Source organism: Mastacembelus armatus, chromosome 4, assembly GCF_900324485.2.
Source record: "Mastacembelus armatus chromosome 4, fMasArm1.2, whole genome shotgun sequence".
NCBI classification, from domain to species: domain Eukaryota; kingdom Metazoa; phylum Chordata; class Actinopteri; order Synbranchiformes; family Mastacembelidae; genus Mastacembelus; species Mastacembelus armatus.
Window position 1 is genome coordinate 20,904,392 of NC_046636.1, and position 13,458 is coordinate 20,917,849.

A 13,458-nucleotide genomic window follows, 5' to 3' on the forward strand; every position below is an offset into this window, starting at 1 on the left:
TCATCAAGATAGACAAGGTTGTTTACATGGTACCATTATAGATGATTATTTAAACTCAGACTCAGACAGTGTTTGCTTTTGAGATAAATGCTGCCGACACAATGCTAATGTGTATTGTAGAGACAACATAATATTTTTTATGTTTAACAGGTATAATGTTTGCCATGTTCCACAGCACATTAGCAAATTAGCATTAAGCATAAAATACAGCAGAAGCAAATATCATTCATTGTGCCTTTTTTGAACCATAAGCCACCAAATTAAGAATAAATTGACTAATAATTTTGACTTGGCAATGCTACTAAATTAAAAGAGAGGTTCACTAAACTTTTACTCAGAAGTGAAAATATCAACCTCATAATGGGCTGAGATGTAAAGCCAGGAAATCATTGAAGTCAATCAGATTTATCCTGGACTTGTATGTCTGCACATATTTTCATGGCAATTCATTCAGACAGCTGTATTTAAGAAAGACTAGATGCCTAGAGATGTCATCATCCATCAGGTAATCATCAATCTCCTCACCTCATGCTGGATTCCTCCACAAAAGGGCACTGTGGCAACCCAGCTGCATTTTAATAGGCCCATATTTCTGGATGGCAGCCAGTCAATTCAAAACAGAAATATATTGTGATGCGTGTTTGTTTCTCTGCACATAAGGTGAATGACAGAATGAGCCCATTTTCTACTCTCAGCTCTAAAAACATCAGCAGTTTATTACCGTGCTTGGACTGGCTCAGAATATACCACAAACGATTCAGCTGATCAAAAGGGCAGCTTTCTTTTGTGAAACATTTTTTCCGAACCCCTCTGTGTGCCGGAACCTTCCGCTGGACAAGAGGCTATCACCTGTCGTCTCATCAAATATTAAATCGGTGCCACAGGCTTGACAAAAGCGAGGTATTGTGTTAATTTTAGTCTCCAGTTTCCTTGTATCAGGCGCTTAGATCATGACGTTTCCCCAGGTTAACTCTGTCAAACATGCTATTCATTCAATTTCAGAATTCTTCACTTCAATGTTATATTTGATTTTGACTTGGGAGAAATTGTGTAATTCAGTTGATCACATACTACATTATGTTTTTATCACTAGTGATACAGCTGATTAATTTGTGCTGGAAAGTTGGGTAGTCTTTTTTATTACAGAAGGAAATATTTATATTTAATATTTATTTATTTATAAAGTGCACTCATGGTACTGTTATAATACAGGAGCTAATGATTACCCAACCTGTAATATCCTTTATTTACATACCAGTTCTTGTTCATTTGATTTATACTGTGAACCTCAAAAAATGCAAACAGCTTTATAGTTATATAGTTAGAACAACTGAGTAGAATTTTGTTCATAACTTGACACACCCCTGACACAATTTGGGAAATATTAGCCATTTTTTGGGAAAATATACACCTGAACATGCAGAACATGTGTTTGCCTTTTTAAAATCAAAAAGACAACTGCAATTACTAAAGATACTGTCTGACCACTTTCCTCATAAAGTAACGTTTTCTGTGTGATTATATCTTTTAAAAGAATGGACAGCATTTCTCACATTGTGGCAGGGGTAATGGAAATCTTTGAGCACAACTGTAGATTATTTCCCTCTCTGCAGATTTTAAAGCAATATTACCAAACTGTTTTACTCTTTATGACTGTTATATTGTTATTTGACCATAAATTACTTTAACTGCTGTCATTTCTGTCATGTTTATGCTATGTGACTGAAATTTATTTAAAAACTGCCTTGTGAAAGTCTGTTTTGTTCTGAAATTACTCCCAAAGCACATCTTGAACAGAAACAGTATTTTTATAAACAGGCTTTTATACATTTTTTTCAAACATGTTTTATAGTTGATTTTAGGTGTTGTATAGCATATGTATAATATTTCCATTTTGCATGCTTCCATATGTTGCAGTAGCTCAGGTGATGAGTGCATTGAACTGTGGAAATTGAATCAAGCTGTTTGTTATAGTCCCTTCACATATGGTATAAATGAAAGAGAAAACCTAGGAGAGCAGGGAGCCAGAGTGTGAAAGCGTTCACTTAGATGATACGCATGAGTAGCTCTTTGCCTTAAACCTCACTCCATATTAAATCTTTGGAATTATTTGGTTGTCTCTCTTGAAATTCATAGTCTTCTTTTCTATATTTATGTATATGTTTTCAGCAAGTGTCCAACAAAGATCTTCAGGTGTGTCATTTCAGCCTGAAGGGGTGAACCCATTTTGACCCGTTTGGGAAAAAATGAGGGAGGCATTCATCAAAAGACGAACTTTTTCTTACTGGGCTGCTGTGCTGGCCAGTAACTAAAAAAATTATTTCTGCTCTGATGTTTCTCTGGAGGTGTAAAATCCTGCTCAGTATTTTGTGTGAGCATATCACAAGCTGCTGTGCAGTGTTTTGGCATCTGAAACTGGATTTCCTGGGTCATATTTCATTGTCTCATGGGTACCGTTAGCTGCACACAAAGTTTTTGGTTCAGACACCTGCTAAGAGTCTACAGCTATCCTACCCACTCTGTGAGGCCCTGTTTTGGCATATTACCAAAAGAATAACAATTGTAATTTCTCTCACATTTAGCCACCATCTTTTTTAGCATATTAGTGTGGTAAGATTTGCTTCTTTGCACTGAACGCTAACTGAGGCTAATGAGAACATCACATGTTTTGCCACAGCAATGGATGCATTTATTAATTCATGACCTAGTTATGGTGTTAAATGAAGAATGAAAAGACCACAAGTTGCAATAACAATTATTATGAAGAGCACATGAATGTGTGTGACAAATTCCACATTAATCTATTTAATAGTTGTTCTGACATTTCACCCAAAACAAAAAATTTCAACATGCCAGTGGTACAATGCAGTAAAACTCACCATTTTTAGGATTCATCCTCCGAGCACCATCAACATCTGTACATGATTTCATGGCCATCCAGCAACTAGGTGTAGAAACACATTAGCAACCTACGAGTGAAGCTAGAACCAAGGTCAGGTCATCACCAAGGTCAGTAGAACACATTTCCATCCATCCATCCATTACCTATACCCGCCTATTCTTATTTAGGGTCACAGGGATCTGCTGGAGCCTGTCCCAGCTCTCTTTGGGGGAAAGGCAGGGGTACACCCTGGACAGGTCATAGAACACATTTCATTTATGGCGTGTTATTATTTCAGAATTTTTAGGATAATTCAGTGTGGATCTACAGAGAAACTTTGTTTGGATAGTTTTTTTCTGTTCAACAGTGGGACTTGGAGGGAACTGTATGGTGTATTAAGTTCACACTTAATTTAAACACACAATAGTAAGGAGTAAATACTACAGTGTGCTGTACTAAATAGGGAGTTGTCACAACAAGTCAGTTTGTAGACTGTAGTGAGAACACTGTCTGGTAGCAAACCTACTAAAAGTATACCTTCCTATAACAACATATAAGAGATAATTCATGTGGTGTTTGCAGCTGTGCACTGCTGGAGAGGCTTTACAGTTCAAATAAGCACTTTTCTACCTCTTCACAGCATGTTTTGATGCTTCCGTGTAATATTTCACACATAAATGGCTGTGTGGCACAGCTACATGCGTAAATTCAGAGCTCTCAGCTGCAGAGCTTGTGACAACTGCAATTAACCCGTCTCAAATGGATGTCACATTCCAGACGTGCATGTTTTCATTTGTGGAAGGATTCTGCTTGTTTTGGCTCGAAGGTGATGAGCACATCTTTCTTTACTGAAGCAGATACAGCCATTTGCAGAGATTTAAAACAAGGCCTAAGGCAGTTTCTCTCCCAGTGATGTTTGATAAGTGGATGTTGACAGACACTGACAGATATTTGTTATCACAGGTTCCACATCTAAGCCCTTTGTACACAACCACAAACAATAGGATAGCTTTCAACATGGTGTGATAAGTATCAGCATTTTTTGGCAACTCATATTTGTTGTGGTTCTGAGTGTAGAAATTGAGTTCAGTTATAAACATGGAGGAAATTAATCAGAATTAGTTAGTTATTACCCTTATTAGTCCCACAAAGGGGAAATTCCATTACCACCCAAAGTGCACACACACAAAGCAGTGAACACACACGGAGCAGTGGGCAGCCAGTGCTGCGGCGCCTGGGGAGCAGTTGGGGGTCCAATACGATCTCAATCATGGTATTGAAGGTGGACAGGGCGCTGGCTATTCACTCCGTCCCACCAATCGTTCCTGCCAGAAATGAGACTCAAACCTGCAATTTTCAGGTTACAAGTCCGACTCCCTATCCATTAGGCCACAACTGCCACGCCAGCATTATTGCACATGTCTAATTCAACCATTTGCCCTCCAATATGGCTTTATAGAGTCAGGATATCATTAATAATTATCCCTATATAAGCGAGGAATCTGATATTCATTACACATTTAGATGATTGAGAAATACCAAACATAAAAATATTTTATTACTACACTAATACTACCTAAACACAAACTGAGTAAAGGCCAGTAACAATGACAGTAATGACTGGAAAACCAAGTAGATAGTTTTAGAGATGTGTGGAGTACAGTGACAATGGCTAACAGAACTGATTTTTAGCTCAGATCAGATGGAAAGTGTGGAGATAAAAAAGAAAGTCTGGATAAAGCTCACAACTTCTTTAAGGACAATTTTTAAAAACTATAAGCTTTTCAGTATTGGTTCCAAAAATTAAAGTCAGCCATTACACAAATAAGTGTATTGAAATACCAAGAAATATATATGTCAATATATAAATGTGAAATGTTAAATACTAAGTTAACAGTTTATAAAAACAGATGCTTTGTCTTTTCAGTGGCTGAGTGAAGAAAGTTTAGTTTGATGCTTTTGGGAAGACATTGTGTCTGGTCCACACACATTCAAAAGGCTTTTGAGGGTCAAGACTAGTTTTTAGGATTAAGGTTAGAATCAGGTCAAAGTACAGACAAAGGTTTTAATTGGGCACTTAACTGGTAGGGTTAGACACAAGCATGTGTGTGTGTGTGTGCATGCAGCTCAGTATTGTGGGTCCATTGCTGAATCTGTTGGTTTTTTTATGTCAGATTTAGTAGTAGTCATTCTTATGGTGCATTTGGAGGGTTTCATGGTGAAGAAAAGAATGGGGTCATCTGAAACTGACACCACATTGTTCCATATGTCTGGTGTCTCTCAGCCAGTGATTCTGGGCTCTTTTGGGCATAAATGCTCAGTAATGTCTAACAGGTGTAACCTCTTCAACAAAAGAGGAAACTATTGAGCTATTTCTTCTTTATTAAATAAAATCTAATTACTTTTCCCTTAAGAAATCCTTCTTAGGTAGCCTATGTCTAATATTCATTAAGATTATATTAAACTTCAATAAAACTGTGTTTTTGAAGGTTGGTGCTCTAATCATTAAAATGGGATTTAGTGTCAGCCCCAACTCACAGTCAGTGCCCAGGTTTGGAAAGCACAGTTTCATGACAGACCCCTCCATAGCAGCTGAGACTGAGGAAATGATTAACAGACAGATGGCAGGCAGGACTGTAGTCTGAAGCTCTTTATTTGCCGGTTTAACTGTACTTCCAGTTATACTGTTGACTTTCCTGGAGTTTTGTCACCTGCACATAATTTTGGGACTATAAGTGATTGTTTTTGTTCTGCTGTGGTGTTATTGTAAGCGAATTCTTGGTATTATTAGGTATTAACATTGCTGAAGGCAGACTGTCATTAGGATTCTTGTTATTTTAGGCATTTGTGGCTAAATCTGAAACACTGCAGGATGTTTAGAGGTCACTGACCAACAAAGGCGGTTCCCAAGAATATATTCAACTGTATTTAACTTAACTTTGGTTTCACCTAAATGTCAACATCTTTACCTAAATACTTTTTTCACAGAGGAAATTGAGCCTAAATGACTTGTGAGGATGAACATCTTTTGCAGGCCTCTCACTGGCGATATTGTAGACAATGTCCTCACCTTGTAAAGTACACACCAAACATCCTGTTTCTGCATTCATTATTTTGAGAATAAGGATATCAGTCTTCCTTCCCTTCCAATCTGAGCTGTTTACAGCTAAATAAACATCCATATGCACACACACACTGTCTCCCTCACTCTTATGTCCCTGATTGCTGAGATAGCACTGCAATAGTTTTCCTCTCTTGCTCTCTCTCCCCCTCTTTCTCTCTCTCTAATGGTAACTAAACCACTGTCCTTGGACAGTTACAACACACTACACTGTGCTAAATGTTTTTGAACTAGGTATGCTACTATCATAGCAAGGAATCTACAAGTGGCTCTACTTCAGTTGGATGTCAATAAAGGTGTGCTGTTTGGCATCTCAGATGTCTACTGTGAAAATCTATTTTGTACATGTACAGACACCTGCTGCTGTAAGAAGCTAGTAGCTTTACATATGTGTTAGAATTTTAAACATGAATCCCCTGCCTTGTTAAGTTAGTGATAGTAAGTAAAGCTTGATGTACTGCAGAGCAAAGATAGTCAGTACACACACATAAAATGCATATTTATAATATGTGCAATAGAATAACACATTTAAGGCAAACGTTTAGCATTAAATATAAAATAAGTGGAAATCCTTTGCTGAACAAGACAATGCTTCAATCTTAATAAATATGACAACCGGAAAAGAAATTGACAGGTCACATCTGCAAATAATGCTTTAATGCTTTATTAGAAGTCAGTTAACATATTCTGTATTTGTGTTGCATTGCAAGAATTCACCCAAGGTCCAGACTGCTCACCTGCTATGCTGAAAACTCTTGCACATTTAATGAGTGTATTACAAAGTTGTGTCTTGATGATCTGAAGCTAACCTGGCATACCAGATAAGGTTCTGGGGCTTTGTACCTCATATTAACTCACAGCTTCTTGTCAAAATTGTCTTTTTTTTACCATCTTCCAATAATATACCAGTATGGCATAATGACAGGTTTGGAACACTAAAGGAATGTTTAAGCACAGAGAGCAAGTAGTTGCCCTAATTGTACAGTTCCTGAGTTCACCCAGATTATACTGTAGGTATTGGCCCAGAGATGCACTCTCTCAATGATAAAGACATTTATTAAAAAAGTAATAATAACAGGAAGAATATGTAACAATCCAAGTTTTAATAATTTAATTTTGTTCTTTTTAAATTTCCCTTGAATTAAGCTTGTGATGTGGAATTGTGATGCTGTGTCCCTGCCACTGTTGAAGTTTTCCTGCCATGTTTTCCCTCTGATGGCAGGGAAAACACACATCTGCAGTGTAGCTGGGGAATGACGTGAGCGTCCGGTGAGAGCAGTGATAACCTGAGAGGGTCTCCTTCCTGTACAGCTGTGCTTGACCAGCGCAACAACACTTGTGAATGAATTATTCATCAAAGACACACACACACACACACACACAGGCAAAGGGGTACTAGTGACATAGATACCTCTCTCTTCTTTGATATGACTGTTGTTGGACTGTCCTTTTCTTAAGGAAGGAACCAGCAGTGTTGTCATGACTGAAAGGAAAAACATCCTGGGGATTATTACTTTCTTGCACACCCCCCGCTGGCTTATTAATATCCAACAGCTAAATGACCTCATGTGAAATTTGTGAATGGACAGTCCGGCTGGGTACTGTTATCTGGCTCCGCAGATTTCAGCTTCTTCTAGAACCATGACACACAATAACAAGGCAGCACATCCTGCTTTGCTCAATACATAATGGATAATTGTGCAATCAATTGTTGTGCATATACAGTGCAGTTGCATTGGAATCATTCAGTTCATTCCCTGATACCAGCTGCAGATAGTTGTGTTAAACTAACAATGATTGGCAGGAATTGGGTTATTTTATGCATGTCCCTTGCATCACATTCACTTTCTCCAAACAACAAAATGTGGATAAAAAGCACCATGGGAAATCTGAGGGCCTGTGTGATTAAATAAACTTGCATTAAAATAATCTGTTGAGTGTGTTTGGTGAGGGCTGTTCTCTGTGTTATTCACGGTGGAGCATCTGTAAGCATTTTACCATGACTTATCTCTGAAATATAATCATTTCAAGGCGTCTTACTCAAAAAAAAAAAAAAACAACAATTTAATTAAATCCATGTTTTTCATTCCTAAAAAAGAAACACATGCTTTAAAAAAATTACTTAATCTCATTATATTACATTTCTGAGCAATATCCTACTCTATGTTCTTCATCATCATCAGATTCAGTACAAATTCCTGCTTGTTTATAGTTCTGATTTATGCCTCATAATGACCAGTTCTGTTTGGTACCTCAGTTTATTTCCCGTGTGTCCGCCTCTCTTTTTTAAAACATTAACAAAAAGAAATTGCATCTTTATATTGTATATTTCACCTCCTATTTTGTATATAATAAATAAAAAAATTTAAAAAAAACTGAACTCCAGGGACGTTTTAATAAAAAGATACAACAAAGCCTCTAGTTCTGCTTTTGTACACCCTCACTGATATTAATCACAATGTGCATTGTTGAGAGTTTACACAGGTGTTTACATATGTTTGAATCTGAACCACAGAGCAATATTTCAAATAGCTTGCATTTCAAATGGTGAGTCGGTTTAGATCAGTTGTCATTGTGGGTTAAGTTATGACTTTAATTCAACCATGTGTTGGCAGATGTTTGGTAACTTTATTGCCAGGTGTGTGTCATTACACACCTGCAAACTTATATCTGCTGTCTGTTTTTTTTTTTTTTTTTAGAGGAACTTGACAAGCATGTTGCTCACTGGTTCTTCCCCCTCACTGAGGGTAAAACACATAAGTCATTGATTGATCACTGGGTGGTGTTGCAAGTTGATTCAGTGATTTCTTTGTCTGGTGCCAGTGAGGAACTAATTACTTCTGAGACATAACAGCATGTCAGGGTTCAGCTGTTTCATAGTGTTCATAACACAGAGCTGCCATGCGTGGAACAGAAAGAGAAAATGTAGGATTGCTTGTGCATGTAACAGGCAGAAGTGCAAATAACACTAAAATAATAACAAATAACTACACACATCCTACAGATCATACACATGTCACAGCCTGTGGGTGCACTCGCCAAAGACATTTAGTCTTAATCGACAGCGACAGTGTTTACAGATTGTTTACTGAGTAACACTTCATTATACAACCTATAATTTAGACTGTTTTTGTGACCAATAGAATGCTAACTGGTTTCAGTTGGTACTTAAATATAGGTGCAGGGGAAGAAAAGAGGACTATGGGGAACAAGGGAGTAACAGTGTGGAAATACTAGATATGTGAGGTACTGGAAACAACATGTTCTTTACTGTGCAATTACATAGTAAACCATTTCAACCTGCATACCCTGTTCTTACTTTGTAACTGAAAGAGTTAAAACAAATGATCAGTAGGTTAGGTTCCTCATTAAACACCAGTGATTACCAATACATCCATGCATCCATTATCTATAGCTGTTTTTCCTATTTAGGGTCACAGGGATCTGCTGGAGCCTATCCCAGCTCTCTTTGGGTGAAAGGCAGGGGTACACCCTGGACAGGTCACCAGTCCATCACAGGGCCACATAGAGACAAACAACCTCACACACACACACACTCACTCCTATGGGCAATTTAGAGTCACCAATCAACCTGACATACATGTTTTTGGACTGTGGGAGGAAACCAGAGTACCTGGAGAAAACCCACACAAGCACAGGGAGAACATGCAAACTCCACACCAAAAGGCCCCTGCTGGGTTTCAAACCAGGAACCTTCTTAATGTGAGGCATCAGTGCTAACCATTAATCCATCATGCTGATAAGTACCAGTCCACCTACATCTTGAAATACTGACACAGGCTAAGGTCTGCACCCAGTCAATATCAAGGGAAGCTCATGCTCAAACCTCCTGGCATTAATACCCACTAATTCCAGTGTTCCACCACACTGCCAAGCTTACAAACCACAGGTAGAACCTAACTAGAAATTTCGCACTGCCAGGGCATGTTTGAACAACTGCATCAATACAATTTTACTGCCAGGCGTCACACACTCACACACTGATCATACAAGCTGTTTGTGTGTTGCAGGAAGAACATCCCAGTGAACCAGCAAAGCATGCTGCAGGCGACTGGCAGGTCAGACTGTTCCAACAGATCATCATATCACCTCCTGCTCCTGCCAGACCTCGGCTCCCCTTCCAGACACTACCCAGAGCAACAAAACAAAATGAAATGCACAGTCAGCCTGCAATAAATCTACCTATTCTGCCCTGCACACCACATCATTATCACTTTATTTTTTGTGGTTCCATTATTAGCACAATTTTAATTATAAGAAATTATGATTCTTATATTGCTTTGTCCGAAAAAATGTAGATACATATTCACTCCTTCCATCCTCGCCTCTGAACCAAATGCCACACAAGTTGATTTAGTTTGTTGTGTATCAGAGAAGTCAATCTGAACTGCCAGAAAGTGAGTGACAGGCTGGTATAAGCAGCCATTAAAAGCTTGGGGCATATGACAAGAAGAAGAAGTATATGAGATTACAGTGCTGTGGGCCTGTCAGTGAAACAAGCATATCTATTAAATCAATATGCGTGTGTGTGTGTCTATATGTTGTGTGCACATATTGTGGTGTATTAAAATACACTACAAGTCCCTGCATTGATTTGTAGTAGTTGATTTTCTCTCTGTGTCTTTAAAGATAGGTTAGTGACAGGGTAATGACAGAGCCTGGGAGTAGGAAATCACAGTTTCTTATCTCTGTCTGACATGCTGATTACAGTCTGACACTTTGACAGGCCGGGCTGTCAGCTTCATACTAACGTGAGCATGTGTGTCTTGCTCCGTAAACGTGTCCAGGATTCAGCTAATCTTTTCGGATGTGATTAGACAGATAAGTGGAAAGTGCAAGGGAGATTTAGTTTACTTATCATCCTGCAAGCTATTACCTTGTGTCCTTACTGATCGCATATCAAATGTTACATACCATCAGTATCTTGGTGTGTAACAGCAATCAAGTCTTCTTTGCTGCGCTACCGCTTTGTAATCTCAGATTTTTGTTTAGTTTGGGGAACTGATGTTGGAGCGTTACTACCACATAGTGGTGGGAGTTACAGCTTGAAAAAAAGCTGCTGTGCATAGCTGTGTGAGATCAGGTGGTGATATTCAGAGTGGACCTGTAAACTTAAGGTTTACTGAGTGATCCTGTCTGAATTTGGATGTAGACTACAGTGGTTCCCACTCATTTTAAATATGATAGTACGTAAGACCATTAATTATATAGAAGTGGATTTGTTATAGCATTATTCATATTATTTAGCTGTCACTGTTTAGGTCAGTGTAATCAATTTTTGTAATCTTATCTTATCTTATCTTATCTTATCTTATCTTATCTTATCTTATCTTAACTTAACTTATCTTATCTTATCTTAACTTATCTTATCTTATCTTATCTTATCTTATCTTATCTTATCTTATCTTACTTTTGGCTCTGTTTCATTCAATCATCACTGGTACTTTGTGAAAAGTAACTAAGTACTGTAGATTTACTCAAGTACTGTACTTTAATACAATGTTAAGGTATCGATATAATACTTGGGTATTTAAATTTCCAGAATGACTACTTTTACTTTTAGTACTTAAATTAAATACTCAAATACATTTTCATGCTGATAGTAGATATAGACGTCTGCAGGAAGATGCTGCAATTGTCTTACCAAAGTATGGTAGCTAGTGTGCTGTTGTATGCTACAGTCTGCTGGGGAGGCAGCATAAAGCAGAAGGATGCAAGGCGGCTGGACAAACTGGTGCAAAAAGCTGGTTCAGTGACTGGAGTGAGGCTGGACTCACTGGAAGCTGTGGTGGAGAGATGCAGACAGAAAAGGGCAGAGGCTATTATTTCAGTTATTTAAAATTAAATAATATTTTTAGTCAGCTATTTCAACAATAAGAATGATCATTTAAGATAAGATAACTAGTTCAAATGTTCATTTATTTTCTTGACTTAACTGATTAAACATCTAAGCTTGTGTTCTTGATAGTTTCCTAACTCTCAGCACTCAGGAATTACTGCTGACTCCACGTTCATATGCAGTATAAACTGTAAATCATCATTTCTGAGTTTCAAATAGTCTAGCGCTTGGAATCATTAAAAGTTTCTGAGCTGGCGTGGAAGAAGAATGCAGTGCGTGATTTGGCCACACTGACCGTTCTAACTCAACTGCAGCTGTTAGGAATCATGCACTGACTGCCAGATGTATATTGACTGATGGGAAGAGTCTGTCTGTCTGCCATTTTCAGCTCCTTTTGGTGAGCTGGCAGCTGGGTAGATTGGGTGTGTACTATTACTTTGAGACTGGCGATGTCTGTGAAAGCCAAGGTATTTCCTGGCAGAGCAGAGCTCTGCCTTGGGGTTGTTTGTCCATTTCTGAGGAAATTAAAGTGAGTTCCTGCAGTGGAAGATGTGTCCTTTATTTGTCCCAGATACAGGTCGTGTCTGTGTCTACTTTATAAACGCACCAGAAAGAGAAGATCAACTAAGTATATCTAAGTGCCATTATATTTAATTTTTTTTCTTTGCATATCACATCTATTGATCAGGTGTCATACCTACTGAACTGAAACAGAGGAGTAAATGAAACGTGATGACGTGTTTAGCTCAGTAGAGGGCACTGTTGCTCCATCAGCCCTAACTTTAAGAAGCTGCAAAGAAATAGAAAAACAAAGTGAGGTAATGATCTTCCTTTTTTAACAATATTTGTCTAATGACTTTAGAGCTTCACAGACCATTTGTATTCCAATTTTTGGTGAACAGGCACTTTATAGGCACTGCATTAGAAAAATGTCTCTGTCTTCGTTACATGTTGAATACACCTACATTAAGCTGTCTTTCTGGCCTCCTCCACTGGTAATGGGAAGCACCTTCTATATTTAACCTGCAATGTTACGTGTGGAAGTGTGGAAACACTCCACTCCTCAGAGGCTGCAAGTCGTTTCCTCTAGTATGCTATAATTAGCGAAGTTTGTTGTCCTTGGTTGTAGACAAAACATGCTTTGTTCTCATGCGCTCAGCCACTGGGCCCAGCACCACTGGTGCACATTTACTGTTTTGTATAACAAATATATATAGGTGGTACTGTGACTGTCACGCAAGTTGGAAAATGCATCCAGAAATTTGTGTTTTTGTTGTTTTTTTGGGTGTTCTTCACTGACCTGCCTGCTTTTTAAATGAGCCCCTTACTTTGTTGCGATACTGACTCACACTGGCCTTGGCCAGGATATTATGGGCACTGTGAGCTGAATACAACTAAGAAAATACCCAAGGCTGGAAGGGCATTGTTCATATAGGACTCACATGCACACACACACTCACACACAGCGTGAATGACCAAGGCTGAGAGGGTATTGTTTTCTTTGCGTAAAACAGAAAAAGGAAATGACAAGTGTATGATGCAATGAAACAGACAAACACAATCACAGTTGATGATGTTTGGGCATAAGCAAGGAGA